Source organism: Anas acuta, chromosome Z, assembly GCF_963932015.1.
Source record: "Anas acuta chromosome Z, bAnaAcu1.1, whole genome shotgun sequence".
NCBI lineage: Eukaryota > Metazoa > Chordata > Aves > Anseriformes > Anatidae > Anas > Anas acuta.
The window spans coordinates 58470782-58487250 of record NC_089017.1 but is presented as its reverse complement, the minus strand read 5'-3'; the positions used below and the strand labels follow the sequence as shown (position 1 = coordinate 58487250).

The 16469-nt window shown below is 37.6% G+C and overlaps 1 long non-coding RNA gene across 1 annotated transcript; it reads left to right on the top strand.

The window, feature by feature from the left end:
- Positions 1 to 389: 389 nt before the first annotated feature.
- Positions 390 to 9244, top strand: LOC137848391 (uncharacterized). The gene is made up of 3 exons (XR_011091324.1): positions 390 to 476; positions 1063 to 1150; positions 6667 to 9244. It is a non-coding gene; the product is annotated as an uncharacterized lncRNA (long non-coding RNA).
- The last annotated feature ends 7225 nt before the right edge of the window (positions 9245 to 16469 follow it).

The window sequence follows — 16469 nt, the reverse complement described above, 5'->3', positions numbered from 1 at the left end:
ACAACCCCAATTCCTTCAGTCTGTCTTCAAAGTGGAGGTGCTCCAACCCTCTGGTCATCTTTGTGGCCCTCCTCTGGACTTGTTCTGATACGTCCATATCTTTCTTACGCTGGGGGCCCCAGAACTTAATGCAGTGCTCCAGCTGGGGTATCACAAGAGCAGAGTACAGGGAGGATATCATCTCCCTCATCCTGCTTGGCCTTGTTGAACTTCATGATGCTCACATGGTCCCACTTCTCCAAGTCCCTCTGGATAACATCCCTTCCCTCCACTGTGTTGACTGCACTCAGCTTGGTGTCATTGGCCAATTTGCTGAGGTTGCACCTGATCCCACTTTCCATGCTGCCAACAAAGATGATTTCAATCTTGAAAGGGTTATCAGCCAGCCAACTGAATTCCCTTGCTTGTCTGTAGAAATCTGGCTGTTCTCAGCAGGCTGGTTAGACTAATGTACCTGCGTGGATGTGAAGCTGCAGGTACGTTTGTTGTGTGAGTAACAAGGTCACTGACTGTTCAGCTGTAGGAGCAAATGTGATTAAGACTGGTGATAATCTTTTGAAAGACTGTAATTTATCTCCATTTGAAGAGTATTATCTTTGTTCTACAGCTATCAGAGTACAAGGTTAACAAATATTCAGTGATGAGTTTTTGAAAGGTTTAGTCAGATCTTGTACATTTAAACCTTTCCACAGGGCTGTCAAAGGCAAGGAAACAAAGTGTCAAATTTGTACACAGACTTACTTAATGGCCTTTGTCTGAGAAAGTGGTTTATGATTTATGCAGTCTCTGCCTTTACTTAAACAATTTCTCTTTTGCTCTGTAGTGAAGACAATCTTCTGGTATTGCTCATGTGGGAGAGATTAGCCCCAAAGACTGATCTCACTAAAGGAAGTTAGGAGATTCAAAACATTCAGAGACATGATACAGACCGTACAATAATTGGCATTTATTACTAATTGCTTGTGAACTGCTAGTTCACTGTACTTGGATATAAGTTTTAAATGTATTGTATACTGAAAGCATTTGTCCTCAAATGTGTTTTCTGCTCTCCTTAATTTCCAGGTAAAACATTAGCTTCAATGATCATTGCATAAATCTGAATAAAAGAGCACATTTTCTGTCCTTGAAATGACATTAGCAGAAAAAGTAGGTAAGACTGAAAGCTCTATATCTTATACAAACTCATGCAGTTCCTACTCTAAAGAAAAAAATGAAGAAGTGATTACTGACTTAATGAAGAAATAATGAATATTGAATACTACATATACTCTTTCAGAGAACTGATCCTTGTAGTTCCTTTCTGAGGGTCTTCTGTTACATACAGGTTACCTAACTGGATAACAGAAAGAACATACATATCTATATATGCACACAAATAATGCGTATGTGTGCATGCATTCACATATCTGTGACAAGCATTTTTGCATCTGTATCCATGTCCACACTTCATATTTATTTAATTTTAGGAGCATATCATAATGAAAAGGTAGGACAAATGTATTGATGCTATGTATGTCTTTGAATGCATTCATTCAGGTGAAATTTCTATGTGACTGTTCTGTGATCAAAATGCTCTCTGATGGTTAGGTCATGAAGCAGATTTTATGGACTTTAGTGAAAATGAATTTGAGACCTGTTAAGTATAAAGATATAATTTTACACACACGTTCTAAATTATGTAAAGATTATGTTTGCACCTGAAATTTAAACAGGACCCTTCAAACCTTAGTGCTACTTTATCTGTGAATTTGTAGCTCTTCTATTATTCTCAGGACCTCACTATCAGACTGTAGATAACATGTTATTAGTGATGGCAGCTGACTTCCTGGTGAGCCCTGTTGCCAGCTGTTTTGGCAGCTTTGCAGGTGTCATTTGGTCTGAGAATTAGCACTGCTGCAATTGTGCCAGGGCCACCTTGTACTTTGAGACAGTGTTTTCTTCTTGCTCAGTTTTGATTGGCAGTCCTATTACAGATATTTTGTGGATTTGCTAGAAAGGATTATGGACATAAGGAAAAATATAGTACCTGTAATACAGGTACACTGATATATCAAGGATCAAGTCTGTAAAATGAAAGGTACATGCAATAATACTAGCTTTATTTAATTTACATTTCCAGCCAAGTCAGGGATCCATATCCTACAGAGCAGATGAAAATAATAATGTATCTGTCATGTCACAAAGGATGGCAGAGGTGACCAACCTATAGTTTACAAACTATGTGGTTGTGGTGGTTTTACCGTACTGGGCAGCTAAACCCCACAACCGCTCTCTCACTCCCCCTCCTTTAGATGAGGAGGGGGAGAAGTAAAGCAAAGAACAACTCACGGGTTGAGATAAGGATAATTTAATTAAAGGGAAAATAATTATAATAATAAAATAAAGACTACCGAACTAACAATTTAACTAAGGGGAAATAAAAAGGGAAAGGGGAAAGGGAGGGGAAAAAAAGGAAAATAAAAAGAAGGGAGGAAAACAAACAAACAAAATAAATGAAGGCTATATGGAAGTGCAGAGGAAAGAAATTACTCTCTACTTCCCACAAATGAGCGATGATTGACCACGTCCTTGAAGCAAGGCCTCAACGCACGCAGCCGGTGTTCGAGAGGAGGACCGACGTCTTCCAAACGAGAGCCCACCCCTCCTCTCTTCTTCCTGTTTTCCCCTTTTATTGCTGAGTGTGACATCACATGGTATGGAATATCCCTTTGATTGGTTTAGGCCAGCTGCCCTAGTGATGTTTCTCTCCTCAACTTTTGCCCACCCCCTAGGAGGGTTAGAGAAAGGCCTAATACTGTGCCACTGCTGCTCAGCAGCAGACACAACACTGGTGTGATAACACTGCTGTTCCAGCTACAAGTACAGCGTACGGCACTGTATGGGCTGCTGCTGGGAAAGTTAACATTCCAGCCAGACCCAATACAGTGGTGTTGCAAGACAGTTAAATATGGTTCCAAAGCAAATGTAGCTACAGCCCAAACCAGGAGACAGAAATGGGACTGAGACAAACAGGACTGCAGCAAGTGATGTGGGAGATCATGCACAGAGCCTGCAAGCAGGAAAGAATACACATATAATTTCGAGGGTATTCACAGCCAGCCTAGCATAATAGTACACACCAGACTTGTGAGGTAGATGGCCAATGACTACCTCATGGATAGATAGATAGATAGACAGACAGACAGGCGGACAACAAACAAAGAAATAAACAAATCCTGTGAAGGCAGACATAATGAGGCACTCATCGTGCACACAGAGAAAGCCTGACCTCTCAGACAAATGTCCTGAACAGACAGAGAAGGACAAAAGGAGAGTTTTGGCCAGCTGAAACACCGTAAGAGCTCTTCAGATCTGAACACCATGGTAACTCAGATTTAAAAGCCTATTGCCTAAATGTCAGGACATTAAATGGGTGCCTATTTGCTTGTCTTAAGTAGTCAGCCCTTTATACACATCTGCTATGGATATGGAATAATTTACCAGTGAGCATCTAGGAGATGAAAGACGAATTTTTAATATTTTTCTATATTATCTAATATCTTGGTCATTACTCTTATAGCATTTGACAGTACAATTTGACAGCAATAATTTTCAGGTACTTTGGCCCATGTCATATTAAGAGTTTAAAAAAAAAGAGGCAACAAGAGCAAATATAGCAAATAAGCTATATTAATATTGTGCTTAACCTTATCTCCACCCACTAGCCTTCCAGGGTATTGTTGACCGATGTTCACTTTTAATAAAAGAAAACCCCCAAAATTACATTAACCTAAATTATTTCAGACACTTTAGCCTTCATGCATAGAATTGTTTCTTTAGAAGTAAATAAGCAAAGCCATAAAGTTTACTTCTGTTGTTATAAAACACAGACAAAGGAATGGACAGCCAGTGAGATATATGGGTTCCTCCACAAGGGAAGATCACTGCTTCTTCAAACTATGCAAGATCGATAATTATTAATATTTGCCATGATGAACTATGGTTGAGTAGAGTGCCAGGGTACCTCAGCAGACCCATGCAGAAGAAGATTTAGAGCAGCACAAAGCAGGTGTTTTATGGCCCACCTTGGCTGTGCTCCTGCTGTCTCTACCATCCTATTCTGAACAGACTCACTGGCAGTCTGTCCAAGTTTTTACAAAAATCCTCCACAAACCCAGAAAATATTCCATGAAAGATACACAAAAGCAGGAGTTCAGATCCAGCAGGGTGATGCTGTCAATTCACTGATCTGACCTCACTCAGTGAGTACATGTTTAATGACATCTGCTCCTGGTGGCCACATCCCTTGCTAGGTGATTTCAGTTCTAGGAATGAATACTGCAGCTGCACCCAAGCTGGATTTGGTCCCATGGTGGGAATACTATATATTCTGGATGACTGATTGCAGATAAGATAAACTTTCTTTCTAAAGGGCATGCAAGCAAATGCACAGGGCTATTTGTGACCATATGCTGTTCACAAATATGTTCATGATGGACTTAAAAAGCCTGCTATCAGTACAGTGAAGTTCTGGAAGACTGGAATTCTTTATTCTGGAATAAAAGAGGAAAAAATCATAATATTTTCAAGCCACTGCTCCATTAATAAGTGAAAAGGGTATAAGGAAAGTATAACTGATGACACATAAGACATCAAACTCCTCCTGGTCTGATCCAAGAATGTTTAATGTTCCCAGAATAACAAGATTAATTGAATGGCAAACAAGAGATCTTCCTAAGCAATTGAGTAATTCACAGTGTAATTTCATAGAGATAGACAGTAAATAACATCTGCACAACACTCCTTATGGGTGAATCTGGAACAGCCATGTTTTTGCACACTTGTGAAAGGACCACACTTGTGGTCTTTTGCACAACTATGGTTTGTACGTGACAGTGTGAATTGTCCTCTCTCGTTTCACTGACCTTGTACACTTGGCTGCTGCATATTTCTGAGCTGACCCTTGCTGTTTGGTTAGCTCACACACCATTTATCACTTACTTCCTTCACAGCTAGATAGGAGAGAGTCACAAGGGCAAAGGTGTGAAGAACTCAAGGATCAACATAAAGACATTTGATTAATCAAAAGAAAGAAAAGAAAAACAAACAAACAAACAAAACAAAACATAAAGCAAAGCAAAGGCAATCACTCACAATCTCCCACAAGCAGACTGATGCCCAGCCACCCTCTGAGGAATGGTTACTTTGAGATACCCCTCCTACTCTGGATTTCATAGCTGAGCATGGTTTTACATGGTCAGTAATGTCCCTTCAGTCATCTGGGGTCAGCTATGTCCCCTGAGCTGTGTCTCCTCCCAGCCTCTTGCCCATCTATTTGCTGGTGAGGCAGAGCAATCCTTGAGAATGTGCAGGCACCGCTTGGCAATAGCCTAAACTTGGCTATGCTGTCAGCACTGTTTTGGTCACAAATCCAAAACGCAGCACCATAGATGCTGCTATGAATAAAGTTAACTCCCTCCCAGCCAGGTCCTGTACGTATGTCAATTTAAGTACTAGTATTGAGAAAACAGCTCAGTCAGTATCATTCCTCTGTCTAGCACTGGTAGGTGGATGTTGCTTCCAAACTGATTCCATTTACTTTTGGAATACCAGGAAGTGATCTAGGACATTGAAATTTTACTTGTATTGGTGAGAGCAGTTGCTAGACAAAAGTATTAGCACAATTGTAAGTCCTGTGGAGTGGAAGAGGAGCGTATTTTGTGGCAGGAATATGTTATCACATCCCCACGTTCAACAGATTATATATATATATATGTGGATGTGTGTGCTGCATCTTGTGATTTACTTCAGGACACAGTGGGGTATATTATGCATTATTATATATGGTCCGTGGATGTTAGGAAAGGGCAGCCTAGCTACTGGGCCAAGCCGAAGTGAACTGATCTGTATTGCATGCAGTCTTGGAGTTGACCAGTTCATATAATTATTTATTTATGAGGTTACTGATCTTAGTTTTAGCTGTTGTTTGAACTGCTTATGACATGTAAGACTCATCCTCATTAATAAATGGATTTTCAAACAGCATGAGCTGTCATCACCAAACACTGAAGGAAAGTAGTTTTTGTGAAGTACTTGTTCACACTCACTCACAAAGGTGAAATTTTGAGACATCAAAAGCTGGACGAGGTCATATGGGAACAATGGGGTCACCCATTAGCAAAATAATGTGCTGTTTGCTGTCCTTTTTAACTCCTTAACCAATTAATCCACCCTCTCTACTGTCATCTGCTAGTTTGTGCTCTTGTTTCAGCCAAAAGACTGAAACAGAATGAGACCCATCTTGTCAGGGACCCAGTCAGGGAGCCCGCAGCATCCATAATCGGTCTAATTCCCATTGAACAAGAATGGTAGGAGAAACCATGTCAACACTACTCCAAAATAAAACTATGGGTGTCCCTTATAAATATAGGCCATTGCTGGTTCAAATAATAGTATTTTGAAAATTGGCAAACTTTTCTTGCCCTCTGCATAGACACTGGAACCTAAACATAGATAGATAAATAATACTACTTAAACACTGTTTGAGAGGCTATGCTTTTCTAGTTGAAATAAAACACCTAGAAATAATGGAAAATGAAACTAATATGTCAGTATTGACAAGAAATATTATCAGCTCTGGTTAAAATCAATTTCTCCTTCACATATTATATTTTATCTTATTTACAGACCTTTCTGTTGCTCTCATCACGAAATTACCTGCAGTCTTCATAGACACCAATGAGGTTAGCATCAGACAGCACCTGGGAGACCAGAAAGATAAGTGTCTTCATTTTTCAGATGACAAAATGGAGTCCCAGCCTGCAGAAATGGCTTCTTCCAGATCATAAAGGATAAAAGAAGCTGAACAGAAATCGATCCCTATGACAATATGAGTTGAATTTCATTATTTATTTATTTTTTTCAATTCAATGCCTTCAACTTAACACTCTTTCTTAGAGGTAGATGACACACATAGCCAATGTAAATTGATTTGACTCAATATACATATTAGCTATTAATAACATTTTAGATCAATAAAGAAAAAAAAATCTGTTGATTGAAAAAAAAAAAAGAAAAAGTAGTGAAAGTGATACAAAATTTATTTTAACATATTTAAGAATATTTTTATCTTGTTTAATGTTCCAGCTAGAAGTTAATAAATGTCATATTGCTCAAATATGATTTGAATAGACTGTTAATCTCTATTTACCTGTTTTCAAACATATGTTATCTTATATTTATTGTGATTCTGGCATTTTGTTTCTCTATATTTACAGTAGATTTAAATCTTAATTATTCTTCTCTATAGTAGACTTTGTTTGTTTGTTTGTTTTGTTAGTTTGTTTTTATTTTTCTTCCTATTTTTCCCCCCTACACAAGGAAAGAAAAATAATGGCCTAGAACATGCATGCATATGTTAGGTCGAATCAATAACTTTAGTCAAATAATTTCCTCTGGCCTTAAAAAGTGGTATGGTTTCAGATGTTGCCCATGAAGGATAAAAAATTAAAAATGATACAGAAATAATTAGTTGAGGAGAAAGACAATGAAATGACAACCTAGTGTTAACAATTTTATTTATGGCACGTAAGTGTTATACCATCTCATCCAGCAAATGTAGTAATCTAAGCAAATTATTCATTAAGAATGAATCAGCACCATTGTTGGGAAAGAAAAAAAAAAAAAAAAAAAAAAGATTTTAATGACCAGTTGGTTTAAAGAAGGATTCTGTGAAAGGAATTGGTCAACTGCCAGAAGCTGTTTGCAATGACAAATTGCTCACAATGAATTGTTTAGAGAGAAAACACTACTTTTTGTTTATGAAACAAATCTGCATGCCAGTCAGTTGTCTTTGAGTATGAAGGATGTTTGCTGTAAGGTCATGAATACAACAATGGTTTGCCTTCCTTAGTACATGCCGTTCATTTCTCTTGAAGCCGTAACTGCCAAATAGCAGTAAAAAGCAGTTAGCAACTCCAGAATTGGTCGAGTTATTGTCACAGAGAAAGGCTGTCTGGCAGTCTTTTCATATCCATCTCTTTCTTCATTGCCAATCCTCCTATATTCAGTGGGTAATCTGAAAATATCTGTGTGCAATGACTTCTGGACATTTTCAGGAATTCTAATGATTGTGCTGGATCATTTAAATTCAATAGCCTATCCTCCACAGCTGCAAAGTCTCTCTGAGTGTTTCATTCAAACCATCTAGCAATGAAGTGAAGAAGCAATATGACTGCCAATGTTCCCTTAGAGCTGCTAAAAAATAACCATTAAAATTTGCTTTTAACGGTATTACTTACAACACAGTAATTTACTGAGATATGTGTTGTTCGCAGACATTGCAAACACAGATTGTTTGCACAATATTCAGTAAGGGCAATCAAATTAATGGTTTTGCCAGCACATGTTATTGTAAATGTACTCAAAAGACTGCAATCAATTTTCTTCAGAGCACAAAATACAACCTATGTCCAGTTGCGCAATACCGTGTAACATTTTATTCTTGCCTACACAGAAAAATTTCCAAGAGCCCATGTTGCATCTCCAGCATTCTCATCGTTGTCCTAGTCTAAAAATAATATATACCTGCCTGTTCTTTAAAGACAATATTTTCATATATGGTAGAGCTTTAGTGCAGGAAAGTTGCTATGGAAATCTATGATTACATTTTCAGGCTAAAAACCTTCCAGACAGCTCTGTGTCATATCAAACTTTGCATTTCATGCTGTAGCTGCTTACAAGTGTGTTAATACATATCTGATGGGCAAGGGGAATGTTTTGCAGTAAAGTTATCTAGATATTTTCCAGCAGAGGGGAAAGGTACTTTCTGTGGTCAGTGACCGATGTTTCAACAAACAGAATACCATACCAGTGAACAAGAGAAATGCAACTCTAATGTATTCAAATGCTTTACACTATATATAAAAAGGGAAAGATCATTGCAGCTGTAATGGTTGTGATATGAATTTGTGAGGGCTCACTCTGCAGTAGACTTTACTGAGCATGAAAATAGAGCACTATAGCTTTCTAAGTTGTCTATCTCCCCACATTTTGTACAGAAATGGGAGCTGGATACTCCTGTACTGATCAGCCAGTAGAGTTGTTCAAGCATCACAAAAAGTAAAATCAATTCAGCACTAAAACAGGCCAAAACAGTCAGATATTAATCTACAGCCATTACCAAGCCAACTGATGAAGTAACTACTTATCAAGCATTAAGTGCTTCAGCAAAGAATCCACCAACACGGTTGTTGAAAAGTCATAATTCTGCTGTACTTTGGGGAATTTTTTTTTTTTTTTTTTTTTTTTTTTTTTTTTTTTTGGGGGGGGGGGAAGAGGGAGAGGAGAAGGAGGAGGAGGGCAAGGGATGAAGGGTGTTTCCCTTCAAATGTTTTCTTGAAGTCCTTTATCTTCATATTTACATATTTTAATCCTAGTATACAGAAAATGGAATGCGTGTGGGACACAAAAGCTCTCATCTACCTCCAAGCTTGTAGTTTCTTAATGCACAGGTTTCTGCCTCAGTGAGAGCACTAGGACAATAACCAGGTTTATATTTACATTTTGCAATTTTTATATTCGCAAGTTGGTCACATACATAAGCTACTAATACAGGTGTGATTTAACATTTGTAAAAAAGCTGTAATGTAAAGGCAGATCAGATGTATGAGTGTCATATCTTTGTCTACACCTCTACTCAGGTTCTTGTTGTACTGAAGATTAATATCCAGATGCACCACTTTAATTGTTTGCTCAGCCACATTTTAAAATTTATCTCTTCAATAAATACATTTTGGTTAAATCTGGTCGTTTTATAGAATCATCATAGAACACAATAACAAAAAATGTTCCTCAATACATTTCAAGAAGCATAACAGTGGTAGGTGTACTGGTCTGGTTTAAAAATTGACAAAATCTCTAAGCTCTAAATGTTCACCCACATTTATTTTGTGAAGCTGTTTCCCAGATTGATTCACACTGTCATTCTAGACAAAGTGATGGAGGATATAGAAGATCTTGCATCACAGAATGGTAGTCCCAACTGAACACAAAACACCTCAAAAATGCAAGGCATATCTCTGCTTTGAACCACAATGATAGTAAGTTTTTCTAGTCTTTTGAAAATAAGACAGGTCTTGAAGTTGATAACATTTCCTTTGTTACTGGTGAGGTGTTTGTTTGTTTGTTTGTTTTTAAATTGTCTCTTATTTAATTATTTATAAAATGTACATCCTGTGCCAAGCTTAGACTGAAAACAACTTATTCGGTAGTGAGCTCTGTCTTATTTATTTATTTATTTTACAGTTTTCATTTAGTTAGAAAGCTCATAGATTACTTAAAAATAGTTGTACCATTAAAAAAAGAAATGGAAAGTGTTGTTTTCTCTGAACTAAAAAAAAAATGGAGAGCTTTAGGATATTTGTCCCTAACTATTTTGAGCATACATGCCATGAGTAACAGAGAAGAGAAATCTTACACTCATTTGCACATGCAAGGTAATTTTACTGAAGTCTTTACTTTAAGATCTCTGTACACATCATATTTTTTACAGGTCTAGCACCCAGCTGCAAACACAACTAACACTGAAAGTTTGAAACATCACACAGCTTTGCTGTGACACATTAGCAATGTTTATACGAATAACAGAAATTTCATGTAGAACCCACATGTCTCCAGAAATTCTGTGACCTTTGTGCTGACAAAGGTCAACATTAATTATATTCATGACCATTATATCTGAAGTGGACTGTGGATAAGAATATACCTCTTTCTTCTTTTTGGCTTTTTCTTTCTGGTTTTCATAGTCTTTGTTTGTCTGCCTGGCAAACAAACAAACAACCAAACCAAAACAAAACAAAACAAAGTAAAACAAAAACACTACCACCAAGCAATAATAAAACAAAACCAAACCAAACAAACAAAACCTTTGGATTCCTTTGTTAGGTGAAATGGACTTTGAGTCTTGCAGGATTGAGCCTTGCTCACAAATATAGGCAGGCATTTGGTTAAAGACCCTGCATTTTGTGAAACTTACCACCTTGCCTTGTCAGGTGGAAATACGGCTATAAGAATGGCTTCTTTCCATTCCAGTGTCTAGGGATTACTAAGTGAGCTGCTATTTTATTTTTTTTGCTCCTCTTCCAAGTACTAATCTCCTTTCCTACAGCTGAGTAACGGCACAGAAGGAAGAATGGCAAAATAGGGGCCCCTGATCTATGTAAATATTATTTTTGTGTCTATTTCATGGTATTTTTGACAGACTCTGCTATAAACAGTTTTCTGCAGGCTTTCTAATTTTGACCACTGTAACTTCTCAGCAAGTCAAATAGGTCTCTGTAAGTAGGGTAGATAAGCATGACAGAGAAAGGGTGTCTATAAACAGAGACAGAAAAAACACAAGTTCACATCTGGGTCAGTGAACAATTGCTGGTGTCTGGGAAACAATGTCATTGAACAGCAGCACTTAACACTGCTTTAAAATAAAAAGTGCTCCTGGTTTGATCCAACTCTCATTGAAATCAGAGGGAATCTTTATCCTGATTATAATGGGAGCTGGATAGAAATGTAATCCGAATACCAAGCTGATTACATCCTTAATAGGTTCCACAAATCTAGCTATTTATTAGAAACATGGACTACTACATAAAATATCACCTGGAAATCAGAGTGCCTTTGGACCAAAGGGAAAATAAATAAATAAATAAATAAACATTAAAAAAGGAAGAAACAGAAATGTGTGAAAATAATTTGCCATTGGCAGAAGAGTTGAGTGAACTTACTAGTATTCTGTTATATGAACACCTGCAAAAATGTTGAAAGGGGTTTTTCAGTTCCTACTTTGCATTCAAAAAAATGGCATGCAAATGAAAAATAAAGCATTAAATACGCTCCAACATTTTTAATTTCAGAATTAAGGGTGGTTTTGCATTGGCACAGAGTTAAGAGCACCGAACCGGCAAATATTGGTAAACATTTGAAACGTGCTCGTACAAGTGCTTGTTTGCACCTGGTGGGTGTGTAAAGCACAGAGCTTTGCAGATGTGCTATATCTCCTGTTACAGCAAACTTTGAATAGAAGATCTTATTTCCAAATTCTGCCCCACCTTCCAGGGTAAATGCAGACGAAAATGCTGATTTCATAAGATAAGGAATGTAGTAGGTTGACATCACTTTTGGCTGGCAAACCTTTTCAAAACTTCTTTGCCAAAACACTTCAACTGCATTTAAAACAGGAGAAATGTCCTCAGAGTACCTAGAAATGCCAGCTCAACCCACCAGCAAGACTCATCGCTGAGTGGAAGGTGTGGGAGACACAGGCTGCCCTGCCCAGACATGGGCTGTTGATGCCTTCCTGCCCAAAAGCAGCACATTAGGAGCTCCAGGGCATCACCAGTCCATCTGTAATTGGGGGAATTCTTAGATGCAGAAGTCAGCAAGAAATATGAGTTTCTAGACACATCACTGATGGATTAGCTGCACCTACAGCAATGACCCATCTGCTTCTGGCAGATTAAACTTTGCAATCACTTAACCTTATTGAAGTATTTGATGTTTTTTACACATTCTTCCATTTTTTCCTGTCACTATTCTAGTGTATTAATTACAAAACTAGCCATTATGTCATTGATCCTTCTGAAGTTTCATTACTGTGAATAAAAAATAAACAATTTTTACCCCAAAGAAAGTAACCAAGAGAAAATATATTGTGGCTGGAGAAACCCTGACAGAAAGACAGATGACCAAATACTGAAAAAGGAAACACAAGGCCTTCAGGAAAGTACCTGAGGAGAAGCAAGACCAGAAACGATCTGATACACAGACTAACAGGAGGAAAAATAAAAAGCCTGAGGATTTACTAAATGCTCAAATCTTTTAAGTCTTAGACTCCAGTTTCTGGATGCATAGGTACCTAGCTCTCTGGCTGTGTGCTTATTTTTCTGAAAATTTAAAAATAGATGTTTATAAGGGCAATCTTAAGATGATTATTCCTCAAGTTACTTTTTAACAATTAAATCAGATAATGCTTGAATATTTCAAATGTATTTTAGCCATTCAGATTACTTACTGCCTGGTAGGTTTTCTATTTCTCTCTGTGTTAGGTTATCTTGATAGCATAATTAAGATGTTTAAAACTTTTCATTAAAGCTTCTTGGTATATTTAAAATTTAATTAAATCATAGCAATTTTTCAGCTTTCATTAGATCTCTTTAAAGAAACGGCAGAGTATTGCTATATAAACAATATATACTCCATGATAACTGTTTTGTTCTATTGCTTAATGAAAAGGAAATAAAGTCTCATAGAGATGCCTTAGAACATAACATTTCTGCCTGTTTCTGTCTTAAAAAAAAAAAAAAAAGTAATTTTATTCCACATTTCAAATTATATTAGAGCTGAAAAAATCAGAATGGTTACACGATGAGCTATAAAGCTAAAATGGAATCATGTAACTTGCCAAAAGTCAGGTACCACATAATCAGATCGCTCTGCGGGTACGTGTGCTTGCAAAAGTTATTCTGAGTGTTGTTAACTTTTAGTTCACCTTTATTTAAACATTATTTGACCTTCTCCACTACTCAGTTGAGTCTGATTTTCTGAAGTTGTAACTTGTCCAAGAATCTGTCATTTATCGATGTTAATAACTGTGACATGAAATCCTGGCTCACTGGAAAACAGTAGGGCTTTCCCATTACTTTCAGAGCAAAAGTCTAATACAACTCACAGACTTACTGCAGAAAACCCATCCTGCCCCATGCTGAGCTTAGTCAACTGACTGTAATGCTGAGAACAATTTACCTGGTGACAGCTTTGGCAAATCTAGAAGCACAAGAAAGAGAGAGGGAAGAATATACTCACATGTGGAGTACTTAAATGTAGAGCTACATAAAGAACTTTTAAAGTTAACAGACAAATTTTATTTTCTTAAGCAAAGAGTAATAAGTGTAATAGTTTTCTTTTTGGTTGGCATGTAAATACTTCCAACCAGATAAAGTCTCATTGTTCCTGTCCTACAAAGCTTGCACCTAAAATTTATGTAACAGTAGAATGTAATAGATTAATCAATCTTTTATTTTCAATAGTGTTCTGTAAATTTCTTCTTCTTCTCTCTCTCTCTCTCTCTTTTTTTTTTTTTTTTTTTTTTTCCCTATTGAAAATCGAATGACATGTCTTTCTAGGAGTGAATACTGTCATGAGCCTAAGATGTTACTTTGGCTGGGTGGAAAAGCAGGCTTCAAGATTTACAGCTGACAGAGAAACAGCACACAAGGAGAATGAGCAGTTTTCCGAAGGTCAAAGCATAGCCATGAGCTGAACCCAGATTTCTGAGTCTCATGTATATGTAAACTGTAACACCATCAATTTATAATAGTCCTAAAATTAATTACTTTAACTTCAGCTTCTAAGACATTCAGAGCCATCCCGTGGCTTTGGTACAAGTTATTGTATCTGACTTCTCAAGAGCTGACCTTGAACTATAAAAATAAAATGGGCAGGGATCACTAGCTGCTCAGTGCAATTTTTTACTTCCACTTATTGCATTTGGAAACATCATTATTTATCTCACAAGTTAAGTGAAATAATACTTTTTTGTGAGCTCTCAATCATTCCCTTTCAGATTACTATTCTGATTTACAAATTAAAAAGCTATTTTTTTTTCAACCACGAACTAATACCAATAGACTAAATATTTTTTGTTGTTACTGTTTTACCAGTTCTGTAGTTTGCCAGTATAATCTCTTCTTTGGCTGTCTGTTATTATTCGGTAATGTTAAAAAAGAATCCACACAAGGAAATGTCTCTGTAGTACATAACCACGTTCAGTTTCTATTATTGTTTGAAACATGCAACTCAAGTTCAAGTGGGGTTTTGCAACCAGACAGAAATCTTAGAGCTCAAAATGAACTCTATCTAACCCAGGACCTTTCTGCCTCTCGCTTTCTCACTCTTTCTTTTCTCTCCACGAAGCCCAAAGCCAGATAACACTTTCCTGCTGCGAATGTTTTAAAGTCACCCAACAGCCCTGGCAAATGAGAGAGCTGTCATAGTTTTCGGATGAGAAAATCATCTGCAGCTCGCACAGATCTATGAGCTGATAGGAGTTAATTGACAGCTCGCAGGATTTGGTCTCCAGGCAGAGTTAGAGGGAATGGGAGCCCTGTGGGTTTCATTTGGGCAGAGATAAAGCAGGTTTTTATTCAGAGCTCATGGAGAGAGCATAATTAACCTTTTAGAAGTTTTTAAGAATGATCAAATTGTTATTCATTTTTGCAAATGAGAAAAGAGATCTTTCTCTGCTAGGAAAATGCCAGTGCAGATTTCAAGGTCACTTGATGATTTCCTTTGACTGAAAAAATAGAAATTGGAAAACAAACAAACAAAAAGAACACATAAAATACGAAGATTGAAAAATATCATCATAAAATCATGCATCATTTGGGATGTGAAATGAACAAATGTTTTGTAACATGATATACTTCAGCTACAATTTACAGTGTGTTCACATTAGCCTGCACAGGTCATTATGATTTCCATAGTTATTGTAAATAAGGATATTGGCATAAGCAGCTGTCTTTTATGTTGCTGATATTATATATATATACATACATATATGTATTAATTCTTAAAGAGAAAATGGACCATCGTAAGTTAAGTGACTTGGTTTTCAAGATGTGTGGCAAAATATTTTCAAATGCTGCAGATTCCTAGGATGATCGTATTAGCACAGAGTAGGAGTACTTAACCCGTTTTTCCTGTAAATCAGAAATAAATATTCCTTAAGTCACTTTAACCATTAACACAAACTAACAAACAAACAAAACAGATAATAACAGAAAGTCACAGAATCATAGAATCACAGAAAATCCTTAATTGGAAGGGATACCAACAGGATCATCAAGGATCATCAAGGATCATCAAGTCCAACTCCTGGCTCCACAAAGAACCACTCAAAACCCAGACCTTGTGTCTAAGAGCATTGTTCAAATGCTTCTTGAACTCCAGCAGCCTCAATGCTGTGACTACTGCCCTGGGTACCCTGTCCCAGTGCCCAACCACCTCTGGGTGCAGAACCTTTCCCTAACCCCCAGCCTGACCCTCCCCTGTCCCAGCTCCATGCCATTCCCTCGGGTCCTGTCACTGTCCCCAGAGAGCAGAGCTCAGCACCTGCCTCTGTGCTTCCCTCGTGAGGGAGCTGAAGGCCGCCATGAGGCCTCCCCTCAGCCTGCTCTGCTCGGGGCTGAGCAAACCAAGGGACCTCAGCCACTTCTTTTACGTCTTCCTCTCTAGACCCTTCACCAGCTTCATAGCCCTCCTTTGAACATTCTCTAACAGCTTTATATCTTGTTTGTTTGTTTGTTTGTTTTTTGTTTGTTTTAATGTTGTGTCCAAACATGCACAGAGTGCTCGAGGTGCGACACAGAGCAAAGCGGGACAGCCCCTTCTCCCGACCAGCTGACAGTGTTGGGACTGATGCAGCCCAGAGTATAGTT